The sequence below is a fragment of the Anas platyrhynchos genome, chromosome 2 (genome assembly GCF_047663525.1).
Source record: "Anas platyrhynchos isolate ZD024472 breed Pekin duck chromosome 2, IASCAAS_PekinDuck_T2T, whole genome shotgun sequence".
In the NCBI taxonomy this organism is placed as follows: Eukaryota; Metazoa; Chordata; class Aves; order Anseriformes; family Anatidae; genus Anas; species Anas platyrhynchos.
In genome coordinates this window covers 73,834,330-73,847,100 of record NC_092588.1, presented here as the reverse complement: position 1 = coordinate 73,847,100, position 12,771 = coordinate 73,834,330, and the positions used below count along the sequence as shown (strand labels likewise).

The following is a 12,771-nucleotide window of genomic DNA, read 5'->3' as shown; positions in this document are numbered from 1 at the left end:
GTCTTCAGCGTTTACCTAATGTTAGTTTCTCTGGAAGTTTGCTAGAATTCTGACAGTTTGGTTTCCCTCTGAATTAATGTACCATAATTGGCACCAAGATGATTTTTTTTTTCCTTAAATATCTGAAGCCTATTTAGAAGTCAGTGGGATTTTGCAAAGTAAAGTGTTAGCAGTAAAAGAAACTGATTCAGCTCCCGTGACAACCCTTATCCTGGGCCGCAGCAAAGGGCAATCAGCGTGCTGCTTTCTCCCAGCGGGAAAACTCTGGCCTGGAGAAAACAAGCAGTTGTGTGCTCACGCCGCATTGCTGGCAGAGCTGGGGTCAGCACGTGGTTGTGCCGTGGTGTCTCTGCAGGACGAGCCTTGTAAACAAGCTCCAGCAGAACAGCGCGGGCAGCACGGCTGTTTTGTTACTGCCACTCAGCATCCTGATAAAGTCGGCTTGATGCGCTCAAAGCACTGCACGTGTTTTTTTTTCGCCCCTTCTTCTGAAGCAAGCATTGTAACCTGAATGCTGACAGGTAGTGAGAGTGGCTGGGAAAGCGTTCAGGCATCACGAGAGAGTGAAAACACAACCCCTGTTCTGGAAGATAGATGGGACAGCCACGGCAGCAAGCCTGAGGATTGTTCTTCAACTGTAGTCTTGTCTACTACTCACAGGATGGCTCCTTGTTTTGAATGCAAATTAAGTTTTCTTACTTCTGCACCTGGTATTTCTATACAGTTACATTTAAGCGGGCTGTTGGCTACATACAGGTTTGCCTTTAATGTTGCTTTTTTTTTTTCTTTAAATGAGTAACCCAGAGCAATTTGTTGTCGCTTACAGAAAAAGATACACTTTCATTTTATATTTATTCTATCATCTGCTGTTTGGCTTCCATCCAAACAGAGCAGCAGCGCAAAACTCAGCATGTATCTAGCATTCATAATGCCTCATCTGCAGTCATTACTCAAACATCAGATTTCTTTTTGGCTTCCAGGGCTACAATAAATGTACAGAAGTCAACATATTTGACAAAAAAAAATAGTTTAGACAACTCTACAATGTATTGTTTCTTGATATAATGACATTTAAATGGAATCTCCATCCTCAGAGGTTTTCAAGAGTCAGCCAAAGTCACAGCTGACGTGATTGAGTGTTTATTACAGTCCTGTTCGGAACACGGGGTTGGGCTAGAAACCTCCAGAGGTCCCTTCCAACCAGCATCCTCTGTAACTGCAAGAAAATGCTAAAATAAAAAGTCAGCAGATGGAACTGTTAAAGACGTTGTGGAAGACTGAAGTCAGGCACTTAAAAACAAGCAGAGAGATGAACTGGGTAAGCGTTTTTAGTGATTTTTAAGTGTTCAGTTTACTACAGAGAAATTGATTATCCCAATTCCAACATGGGGTTGCTAACACTTACATCTAGTTTTCGGGGTGTAGAATTGAGGCACTGGCACTTCCTGAAGAAATACAAAGTACTCAAAAGTACTCAAAACCCCCTTGGTTAAGGGGGGAGCTTTTTCTCTAGGCTTACACGAACCCAGCTCTCTCTTCATCTCATTCATCACAGACGAGCTTCCTAACTCTCTTGGTGGGTCTTGACTAGTTGGCTTCTCCAGTATGTTGACAATTCTTCTAATGGGGATCTATTGGGCTGCATTGTAATGGGCTGTACTGCAGGTACAGCCTCACAAGCTATCAGCAGAGGGAAACAATCACTACCCTCAACCCCCTGGCTACTTCATGACTCCGAATTTTCATGACATTTATGCTGCTGAATTTATTCCAGAATTTTCTTGGTGGTTTTCCATGCCTTATAACTTCATTTTCATATTCTGATTTTTCGAATTGCTTTTCTCTTGATGACAGAAAAAAAATCCTTGTAGATGTGTGAAATGTTCCAATTTAGTAAACAAGAAGAAAATATAACTAGCTTTGTGCAAAGTTCTCTGAAATATGGAAAAAAAAAAAAGATTTTTTCAGTAATAATAGGTTAAGAGCTTTTTATGTGGTAGCATATTCATGATGATAAATAATGTCAGTTATTTAGAAGGACAATTTTTAAAATTATCATATTAATTGCAGGGATCATTTTTAATGCAAAGTTACATAGCTTTTTTTTCCAATGTAAAATATGTACCTCTTAATGCAGAAAAACTTGTGGGAATGCCTCATGATCTCTCAGTGGATCAGTAAAATTTCCTAGAAATATAGGCTGTGGAGGCAGAAAACATGTTCCTCAGCTTCTGCCTGCAGTGCAGAATGGAGCTAAAGGTCACGACTGCACCATTTTTAAAAAAGGAACAGGCAGAAGCTCCCAGCTTCGTCCACTTCCCACACACATATGTCCTACGAGCAAGGGGTGTTTGAGAGCCTTGAGTCTTACTGTCTGGGTCGATGTATAATGGATCTGCTGTTGGGGACAGTCTCAAGCACTAACGAAACAGCGATGCACACTGCTTCTCATCCCCTTGCCTGAGGTCCGCCCTGGATTTGTGTGTGTGTGTCTGCCTTAGCTTGACATCCAAGTCAGGGTATTAAATGCTGGTGTTTCATCAGAGGAGTAAAACCCAGTCAACTTCTTCATCCGCCTAGAAAACAATTAACAAAAAGGATAATTATGATAGCAGGATGGGTGGAAGATAATGTGTTTCCTTAGGCTTGGTCCGCTGCTGAGAGGCCTCTAGATAGCCAGGGTAGCAGAGGACGTCCACTACTTGGTGCAAGGCCTTTACCACATGATCAGGTCTTGCTGTTTGCAATGTTACCTGCCATGTTGGTGAAAATGCTCTCCAAACTGCAGAGAAAGAGGGAATCATACTTCTTCAGAGCTTTTACCTTCTCCCACAGATAATGGGTGGAGCTGGGTGTTACAGGCCTGTAGTCAGATATGTATCTTTTCTGAGGAAAGCTCCCTCCATTTTCTGTATCATCTCTTCTTAGTGCTTATAGGGTATTAAGCACGAATCCACAGGAACAATGAGCTGACACCTTCTTTAATGACAATTTACAAATACATGAAAGACACCCCTCACTTTCCAAATGGGTTGAATGTTGCTACTTCTCTTGTGCCACAGACATCTTCACATCACCTCAAGTTTCGCAGTCACAGTTGATCTGTTTCCTGATTTTACATCTGTCGTTTGCGTAGGCACAGACCTTATTGAGTTTATAGTAAACTTATTTTATTATGTATTTCTACATCCTACAATTTCCTAGCTTTCAGTCTGAGGTTGCTTTGGTTTGTTGTTGTTTTTGTGTTGTTTTTTTTTAAGTGTAGAGGTATAAGTGCACTCAGCTGTGAGTTGAAGAGGCCATTATAAACACATTAAAAACATGTTCTTTTTACAACTTAGTAATAAATTTTCTTGGTGTGTGTGTGAAATTGCTTCAGAATCAGCGTAGGTTATTTGGATTTATTTTTTTTGTTGTTATAGTAAAAGTAATTTAGAGATTGTGGAAGGTGCCAGAATGACAGCCTTGAAGTTAAGCTGATTGTTCCATTATTTCCTGGCTCTTCTCTTTCAGTCTCAAAAACATCTGCTCTTTTCTAATCTCCTGTGAGCTCGGTTTCTCAGACCGTTAAGAGCTCTGAGGCAGTGGGAGCTACTTCTCTAGGTATCCTTAGGTGATACTTATCAGGCTTGTCTAATCTGAAGACTTTGAATTTATGTCATTAGGTCTAACTTCTTATATTATTCTTTATCCTGCTCTTTCCCTGGCCCTTGACACCTTTTCATCAATGTTATGTGCATGAGCAATCTTTCTACAGGGCTAGTTCACCATTTTAGATACATTAATTACTGATACTCTTTAGAGAGGACTGATTCAAAAGAAGCCATAGTCCAGCTTGAAATCATCTGCTGAAACCTTTCCCTTGAATATATTTATCAGTGTTTTCTTTAGGCATTCAACAAGGTAAGAACAAACTGTGCATGAAATTATTTCCTGTTATCCTGTAATTCTCTTGCTAATTTGAATCTCATTTTGCACATATTTCTTCTTTATGTGCATGCATTCTTTTACATTCACGTCAGTAAACAGAAAAAGTTTCCACAGTCTTTATGATTCCTTTTCCTGCTTAAAAGTCCACTGGTGGAGAGAACTACCAAAATGGTTAGGAAGCTGGAGCCCATGCCCTGTGAGGAGAGGCTAGGAGAAATGTGTTTGTTCAACCTGAAGAAGAAATGGTAGGTAAGATCTAGTTGTTGTCTTCCAGTAAATAACTGTTACAGGAAAGAAAAAGCCACTTCTCAGTGCAAAGTGGCAGGACCCACTGCAAAGGACACAAGATGCAGCAAGGGAGACTCCAGCTGGACAGAGGGAAATTAATCTTCCCCACAGGAGGATTTGAGCACAGAGGCAGGCTGCCCAGGGAGGTGGTGGATCTTCATCGTAGGGATATTCAAAATTTGTATGGATGAAGTCTTGGGCAAGCTGCTGTAGCCTGGCAGCTAGCTCTACTTTGAGCAGGGGATTGCACCAGCTAACCTGCAAGAGGTGATTCAAACCTTGGTCTCTTTCTGGTTCTACAATTGCTCCTGGGGTGGATGTCTTTAGTAATGCACAGAACCACAAATATATGGGTCTCTTATGCTCAGTACTACCTTTAAATACCCTCTGGCAATTCAGAATTATAAATTTTGCATTTTGAGATTAGGGAAATGTGAACTTGAGACAATCCTGAGGGCAGCGGTTTAACAACAGAGTCATCGGGTCCCCTACTGACTATGTACAATAGTTTGGTATTGCTAATCCTTTTCATTTACTGCCATCCAAGTTAATTCAGTGGAATCCGCAAAACTGCAGAAGGAATAGTTGTATTGTTTATTTTATAAATCACAGTATAAAAGATGACTGAGTTGAAGGTAGGTGTAATTGTTAGTGTTAGATTGCTGTGCCTCTTCGCAAGAGTGAGCCTGTTCCCTGTCTTTCTGTATCGCCTTGCCATACTGTTATTACAGTAGCACTACAAAAGGCACAGGGCTGAGGAATTGTGTCCTGCATTTCACAGTGCTGCATTCCTAGCTGAAGGGGCTGCAGTACATAAACAATATGAGGTATCTACAGATCTGAATTGTTCCTGGTTTTATTAAGTCATATGCTCAGCCGTAAATGTTATGTTGTCTCTAGAGGCAGAATATGAGCTGCATATAATGACTATGAGTCTCAGATAGTAAGAGTAGATCTGAGCAATTGTAGGACATTTTCATTTCCTGCAAAAACCTGAAATCGGGGCAGATTTATCTGGTTACTAGACCGTACAGGAAAGCCCATCTCTCTTTGACTTTGGCCAAGAGATGGTCATCCACCCAGTCACACACCACACCAGTGCTGGGCCTGAGCTTTGACCAGAGGGGATTTAAGACATTGAGGACTGATGTGTGGTAAAATCAGAAGATGCAGTTTCTCAGTTATTTCATTTTGGAAAGGAAGTCTAGGCACTAAGGGAATGCCAGGCCATGAGGCACTAATCCTGGCTGGACTACAGTATGATTCAAGGCAGCTGGGAAATTCTCCTCTATGAACAGAGTACTGTTGGAAGGTGTTAATAGCAAGCATGCTTTCTTTGTTCTAGGTGGCTTGTGAGACCATCTCAAAAACAAATTGTGGAGAAAAATAACACGTGTGCTGCTGAGTCTCCGGTAGGTCCCACGTGATGTCACCCGGCACTGCGGAGATGTTTCTGATGCCCTGGAGCATCTTGCAGGCAGTCAGACACAATATTAAGGCAACTGAACTTTACTTTCCTGTGGGTGGGACTTCAGCAGCTGGATAATATCAGAAGCAAATTAGCTAATCTGGGTTTTCTTTCTAAAAAATGTTTTGTTGTTTTGTTTTGAGCAAAACCTTTTCAAGCATTCAAGCAGTACTGCTATGCCTTGTACTAAAAAAAAAAAAAAAAAAATACAGAAAAGTCTAGAAGAGCATGTTAAATAACAAAAAGTGTTATCACCATTGACACAGAATTTATCTGTTTCTTATGAATTTGAATCCACATCCGATGTTCAGGAAAACTCAGAAAATAACCCACTCAAAACCCTCAGTTATTAACTAGCTCTTTAATGCTTCCCGTGACAAATTGCAACAGGTCATGGAAGTGACATGCTTTATTAAGAATTGATGTTACATAAAAGCTTTGCACCATTAAAATAATCTGAAATCTCCGATCATGCAATTACAGAGACTGTGCTGTTCTTTCTGAGAAGAAATAATAGGGATAATGTAAGATTAATGGTGGGAAATAATTTGGGGGGCTTTCTGAGAAATTTGAGCACAGGATAGAACATTAAGATTTTGTATTATGGTGTGTCTTGGTACAGCATGGTGATAACAGAGTAACTCCACTGACCTCTGTGTACCATACTGAAAGGAGAGCAGAACTCAGTATAATCCTTTCCCGAAGTTCATAGAAAAGCGTGGCAAGTCAGATTTGGTCTGAGAAGGTAAATATCATGAACCAGGGTATCTGCCAATATTCTTTTTGTCAACTGTCTATGAAAAACTGACATAATTTTCTGTCTCTCTAGGCTGATTTCCAGGCTATATTCTGAGGTAAACAAAGCTATATTTCAAATCGACTCTGTCCACCAAACAGAGGACACAGAAACATGGAAATAAAGAACAAGTTGGCTTGGCAGGCGCTGCTGGAGGTCATGTAGTGCAGCCCCTGCACCAAGGAGGTCCAGCTTTGAGGCTCAAGCAGGTTGCTGTAGGCGCAGGTAGGTATTGGGAATGCCTCTGGATGGAGACTCCACCACCTCTCTGGGCAACTGCTTGCCCACTCCTGTAGGGAAGATGTTCAGCTAAACAAAAGTCAGCTTGCCATTTACACAGCTGCACTGAAATACTGCATTTTCCTGAACTACACTATGCTTGTTTAAGATAAGGAAAAAGAAAAAAAAAAAAAAAGGTACATGAGAGAACAGGGAGATCTCAGTTTGAAATGAGTGATTGCCAACAAATTACCATTGATTTACAGAGAGAATGTGCAGAGACGTATGTGAATGATACCTTTCTGTTAGGCTAACTGCTAAAATACCCAGTGGAAGGGCCTTACTGTGCAAAAATGAATAGCAGATGCTGATCATAAAAATAAGTCAAAAGTCTCAAAGAGCTGGTAAGGACACTTACATTTATGACTGGTAGCACCAAGCAAAGCTGTCGACTATTGTTTCTATGCAAGGGCTGCAGACAGGATTTTAATAAATGCATCATGATTACTGGAAAGCCATTATATTTGCCTCCAGAGCTTGAAAGTCAAAGATAGAAAGATTGGCTCTAGCTCTAGAGCTGCTCAATTCCTTATGTGTGGAAGACGAATGCCAGCAGCGACAAATTGCCCTTACATACAGAACATGTAAGAGATGGCCCAGAAACAACCTGTCAAAAGAAACCAAAGCATACGCAGCCCGTGACGACAGCGCTGCAAGTTCTTGTTACATAAACGTTCTTCAGAGGAGGTGACCTTGTTCAACAAACTTCAAACACACTGGCTCCCAGCACCACTTAAGGACGTAGGATGGGCCCAGGAGCTTGGAGAAGCAGGGTTTGGGACTGACTGGAGCACACAAAATGCTTTCTCAGAACCATTGCGTACATCAAATGAAAACTGCTGCCTTCAGCAGGTACCCCTGCAGGGCCTTCTTAGCCTAGAGGTCTGACCATGAATATCCTCTTAAATGCCAGCCGCTCATTCTCATGTGGATGCGTCCATTCAAAAACTGCTTGCTGCTTCCTAGAGAGGAAATGAAGTAGCTGTGAGCATGAAATAGCTGTGACCGTACACGCAGGGTGGGAGGAACCTGGAAAGCTGGGGAAGCTTTCGGAGGGGAACAGAAATCCCGCAACATGAAGGAATAATAAGCAAATGCAGAAATGGCAGCTGGCTTTGGATGAGCGGAGTGTTAGAGGGTTTTGAAGATCAAATACGCAATGCTGAAAGGAAAAGAGGCACCTGAGGCACCATGTGCCTGCATAACGCTAAAACAATGGCTTTCAAGGAGTGCACAATACATTTAAGCACTGATGCACTTACTGGTTATATTCCAGCTCCTGAGGGAAATGTGTCCACAGAAGAGCTGATCCCTTGAGCGCTTAAAGGAGCAATTAAGGGTATTGCTAGCAAGCTACATGATTTCTTAATGGCAACTTTGTCTGCAGACAATGTTGAAGACAAGCCTGTTCTGGGCTTGTGAGTAATGAGGGTGTCTTACAAGGACAGGAAGCAGCAGAGCAATGTGATGAACAAAACAGCAGGTACAAAAACTAAAACGACACACAAAAGAGTAGCCTCTTCCATAAAGGTCCCATTGGTGAGTGTTCAAAAGCCTGTAAGCTGCAAATTAAACCATGATGTAGTATATAACATGTCATAAATGTATCCAAAAAATAGCATAAATGCATACTCTCTATGTAATATATTTTATGTGAGTATACAAGCATTTCATGCTATTGATTAAATATATGTTAAATGACTGATTCATTTGTGCTTTAATATTTTAGAATTTTACTTTGATATATTAGTATTTTTTTAATAATTTGTATCTATTTTATATTCATATTGTGATATAGCTCATAACATATTACATATACATATGTTAAGTATTCATAGGTTATATAATATACTACACTCATTTACTGTATTTATATTACATATATTGTATAACTTAAACCATTTATCTATACACATTTATATATGTTGCATTCTGCATGTATTACACAATGTATAAAGTAATACATATTACCTATAAAAATAGACATCTTTATTTCTTACTGAAATGTAGTTATGTGCCAGGGGTTAAGGGTAATCAAGATGCTAAGCATCTGTTTTGTTCTGTTTTTTTTTTTTTTTTTCAGATTTTTTTTAAAAAAAATCTTTCTGAGTGATCCAGAGATTCAGGAGCCAGCAAGGTTTGTGCATGTAACTGACAGAGTTTTAATTGGTCATCTGACATGGGAAAAAAAAAAAAAAAAGGATAAAAGAGAATATAACATAGTTAATCACTCAAAAACCTTTGAGGAAATCCTTTCTTAGCAGCTATAAAAATGCAGAATCTTGTTATAGCTACATATCTGACCATGAGACAGGAAATAGACAAGGACTGAGAAATCAATTTTCAGGATAGTAAAATATGAGAAATGTCATAATATTTAAAAACATTAAGCTTCAACAGTTGACCTGTATAACATTAAATACTTGGAAATTTGGGGAAAAAAAGTTTGTGAACAGTGAATTAGCAAAATCTGCAGAGGTATTTGTTTTAGTTAAAACTTGAGAATATTACAAGGAAGTCTAATGAAGAAGGATGTAACGAAAGGCAAGGAAATGGATGATACTGCCTCGAATGGCCCTTCATATTCAATACAAAGAAAAGAGCACTGGAGGGAAACTAGAAAACTCTTCAAACACCTCAGAATGTTAAGTGGATAACAGTGTCTTGGTAATGGAGTGTGGTCACTGCTGTACTGCCATACACAGGTCATGGTAGACCTCTTTTTGGTGGATAATTCAAGTCGAATTAAATACCAAGACATCGAGACACAACTTGGCAAACTGTAACAATTATTTTCTATTTTTCAACAATTTTTACTCACTTTTCCCAAGTGCAGGCTCCTCTTCAAGTGCTCGGTGATGGACGACGAGAGCCAGCAGCCACGGTCTGCACTGATCGGACAGGGGGAAAAGGCTGATCTCCTGCAGGGTGACCAAGCTGGAAGAGGCTATCCAGAGAGGTGGGGGGATGTCCACCTTGTGAGATATTTGTGACTCACCTGGACAATGCTCTTAGCAACCTGATCTAATCTCAAAGCTGGCCTTTCTTGGACTAAGGGGTTGAAGGAGATAAACTCGCTCCAGCCTGAATCTTTCTGACCCCCAGGATGAGTCTTACGCCCCCCTCTAAGCCATTAGGATACAGACTCAGATGACTGCCTCATCCAGCCGCACAATTCATTTGTACTGATCTCAACATTTCTGTTATATCAAAATACGAAACAGATGCCTGTTTCACATCTTGCCTAGCATAAAATAAAGCAGTTGTTTTTATTGCACATCATGAACGCAGGGTGGAATTTGCGAGTAATATTGAAAGATTATAAGATACGGTATGTGAATGCTGTCAGGCATTTTTTCGGAAAAGCATTGTATCTTCCAGTCTGTACAGCATGTTCAGAGTCTGAATATCCTCGCAATAAAGCTACCGACTAGCTAAAGATGCCTCACACGTAGCATGGCATGAACGCTAAGATTCCTTTGGGATCAGCTTTAAGCAGGATAAAATTTCCATTGGGATCAGGTGCAGTAAGCATAACAAAATCAGAGCTCACTGCAAAATGTGAGTGTTATCTCACCCTTTCCAGTCGTCCCTGCCTTCTGAGGGTGTGCACAGCTCCGAGGCACTGCAAGAGCTTTCTGCCAGCCCTCACGGAGCACCAGCTGTGCTCGGAGCAATTCAGGGAAGCCGCTGTATCCTACCAACAATACATGGGTCCTGTGGCAATGCGTGGTTAACTCCTGCTGTTTTCCACTTTCTGAAGTATCTGGATCCCTCAACACTAAGTAAAAGGTTATTTTTATTTAAGTAAAAAACATGCTTTTTCTTGGTGCTGATAAAATGGATTTGTTTATTTTTTAATTACTTTTGACCTCGAAAATGGAAGACAAAGTGAAGCCTTCTCTGGAGTAATTTCTCTGTTCCTATTCAAAGCATTATGTTGCTTAGGAAGGACGAGACAGAGGTATGAAGGGAGGGTGGGGTTTCTCCTACAAGCTGAGATGAGTCACTTTGTTGGATTTTTGCCTTACTGATAGAAAGTGGAAAACAATGAGAGTACAGAAGGAGGGACGTGAAAGTGCTTGTCTGTCTCAGCTAAATGCATTTCCTTGCCACCTACTCTCCTGATTTTACTCCCTTTGGCTAGATCAGTCTAGAACACACCTTTGCTGGCTGCCCAGTGTTAACTTTGCTTTCCTTTTTTCTCCCCTTGCCCTGTCCTCTCCTCCTCCCTCCACTTCCACTCACTGCACCACCTCACCACAAGGAATCGGGTAGGTTAATCCATTAGGCAGCAGCAGAGGATTGATTTGGGAAGAATAAATCAATCTTTTCAACATGTAGCCCTTAGGCAAAGAGGTTCTCTGGTCAGAGAGCAGTGAAATAAAAAAACAGTTTCCAATTGCTGAGGTCAAGAAGGTAAGACCTTGTATTTTCTCACAAGTGGCTGCATTCCTCACTTGTAAGAAAGAGATACTGAGATACTTCGGTATTTTTCTTCCAGATTGAAAGAATTTAATTTAATTGAAATAATGCCTACAAGGGATTACATTTTGACTAGCTGCTCGAGTCAACCTCTTATGTTACTGGTGTTGACTCAGCTTTGCCAGTGTTGTCATCCATTGAGCAATGGATTTCTTGGTTTGTCTGAGTCTGTCAGGGAACCAGGGAGCTGGAAGCAATGTGGCAGCAGGCTGCTTAAAAATGGCTGTTCTCCTTTAGCATAAACCTAGCCTCTAAGAAGTTAAGGACACTCTTCAGGAGCCTTTCTTCAACTGGAAGCAGGGAGATGCTACCTTGCTACTAGTTTTTTATTGCATAGAGAAAAATCTGGCCAATCATTAAAAATGAAAAACTATTTTGGTGCCTTGTGCTGTTCAGTTGAAGCTGACTAAACATGCTAGCTGTTTAACTTCACAAGTTAATGAGTGTACTTACAGCTCAGCACCATTATTAGAGGATGAAGGGATGCAAGTGTTGGTAAATAAAATGCTGTTTCAATTACTCTATTACATGAGCGCTATTGTTACTTGCCACATGACAAAATCTCAGATGACTTGAAAAATTGTCCTGAAGAGGTAATTTATTTCCTGAAAGTAATTTCAATGACAGAGAGGGCACAACCATGTTATAAGTCAGGGCTGTCTACTCTTTGCTTCATGCGTCAGCTCTCACGAAGAGATAGCTGTCACTTTAAACCATGCAAAGGCAACAGCAATGTTTATTTGTGCTCATTAGATAAGCACACACTTCAATTACTTGTTATATTAGCAGCTTCCCACTTTCTTTCCAGCTGATATGTTACACAAACTTACCTCAAAACATATGAAATCAGGTACATCTACGCGAAGCAGAAATGAGTCATACAAGTTTACAGATGCCTGCTAGCTGAGGAAGGAGGGGAATATACATTTATTTGTGAGCACTTTCTGTCCTACCCAAACTTGACATTTTGCATTTAAAAGGAGTCCACTCTGGCCCATGATGGTGTCAGTGACATGGTCCCTTGGGTGTTATCCAAATGTACCCCAAAATCTCTTGGGGAAAAAACTGGGAAGGTGTAAAAGTATATTAACTGAATGGCTGCTTCAGAAATGTGAAGTGATTTAGGAGAAAGAGATTTAGGAGAAGAAGAATTTCCTGGTAGCCTTCTAAATTTCTAGGTCCCCTCTGACTTCTCATCCTTCCCTGTCTGGCTTGCTTTACTGCCAGGAATTTTATGTTCTTCCCTGTCAGTAGCTTTTAAAAGAAATCAACAGCATAAACTGAAGCTTCTCCTTCAGGAGGCTGCAATAACTTTTGTTTTCTTTTCATTCCAAAGAAATCATAAGTTCTACCAGGAACACAATTACCTACAATAATTTATGATTACCATGTGTACTGCTCTGGACATAGTTTTCAGCTCCTTTGCCACCTTCACCGTGGTGGACCCTCACCATACATACCACATTCCACTAATTACATCAGGATTTCTCGTGGGTATTGTGCAACTTTTTACATGGGCAGATAG

General features: G+C 40.6%; 1 long non-coding RNA gene across 1 annotated transcript; it reads left to right on the top strand.

Annotated features, from left to right (window-relative positions):
- The first annotated feature begins 986 nt into the window (after positions 1–986).
- LOC101791071 (uncharacterized) lies at positions 987–10,202 on the top strand. Its single transcript, XR_011807701.1, has 5 exons — positions 987–1,318; positions 5,564–5,630; positions 6,309–6,431; positions 6,516–6,707; positions 9,593–10,202. It is a non-coding gene; the product is annotated as an uncharacterized lncRNA (long non-coding RNA).
- Positions 10,203–12,771: the final 2,569 nt, after the last annotated feature.